The sequence below is a fragment of the Penaeus monodon genome, chromosome 14 (genome assembly GCF_015228065.2).
Source record: "Penaeus monodon isolate SGIC_2016 chromosome 14, NSTDA_Pmon_1, whole genome shotgun sequence".
NCBI classification, from domain to species: Eukaryota; Metazoa; Arthropoda; class Malacostraca; order Decapoda; family Penaeidae; genus Penaeus; species Penaeus monodon.
This window is the reverse complement of record NC_051399.1, coordinates 41,442,780-41,443,758: the sequence shown is the minus strand read 5'-3', so window position 1 is coordinate 41,443,758 and position 979 is coordinate 41,442,780. Positions and strand designations below refer to the sequence as shown.

Below are 979 nucleotides of genomic sequence, written 5' to 3'. Positions count from 1 at the left end.
AACTTTTATGTACATGTAGAGAAAGCACTCTATATATTGTCTTTATAATTATTCTGTATTATGAAATCCGGGACACCCTCTAGACTCCTTTCCAATTGCACAGACATGAACTAGTGCTGTTTGTGTTGATTCGTTGCTTTCAGTTATCCAAACCAACCGGCATCCCCATGATTTCACCTCCACCTTTTGAGGCAAATCTTACAAGCTAATGTATGGTTATAGTGCTGAAAAATATCCCAATAACCTATTACGAAGTTGTTCCTCTCGAAATTTTCTTCCGCTCTCTCCTAATAATTACAAACGATAGCACATCGTTTTCAAGAACATGTATACCTTTCGTTTATCATATTTATTGAAAACTTGTGCTTTTAAGCCGTCTGATATTTTATGTAATATGTAAAAAAATACTAATTTCCTTTTTTCCCTTCGGGTAATTTGTGATCTTGATGTATTCGTAGTGGTTATGGGGGACACACAGTAACGACCTTGATTAGTATTACGGTGACTGGGTATCATGCATACCGCTATATAATCGAATTTTAAGAAAAAAGTGATCTTTTCATACTATTTGTTCTTACATGCTTCATTATGTCTTCTGCACAGTATTTATATATAAAGAAAGATGAATTAAATTACATAAAGGCTTCAATAAAAACACTATATCTATATCGGCCGCAGCGGTAACATCAAGTTCCTTGTGCAGAGGCCATGCTAATCTTTTCTGTATCGTTCCAATCTTAGTATATGTACTGCCGAAGCAAGTGCAGGGTAGCATCAGCGTCATGAAGTATCATGGGTAACCTCCGTAGAGTGAAATTACGGCAAGACTGCTAAAATGAAGGCAACGCTACACCATCTTACCTAGGTCTCTAGCCATATCGGGTGGAGACATAGCATTCAGGCAATGAACTCGCAGACTGATTAGCAGATCTCGTCAAGGAACTACCCGTACATCGAAGTTAAGAAAAGGCGAAAAAGT

At 37.4% G+C, this 979-nt stretch overlaps 1 pseudogene; it reads right to left on the bottom strand.

Annotated features, from left to right (window-relative positions):
- Positions 1 to 692: 692 nt before the first annotated feature.
- Positions 693 to 765, bottom strand: LOC119581420 (annotated as a pseudogene).
- Positions 766 to 979: the final 214 nt, after the last annotated feature.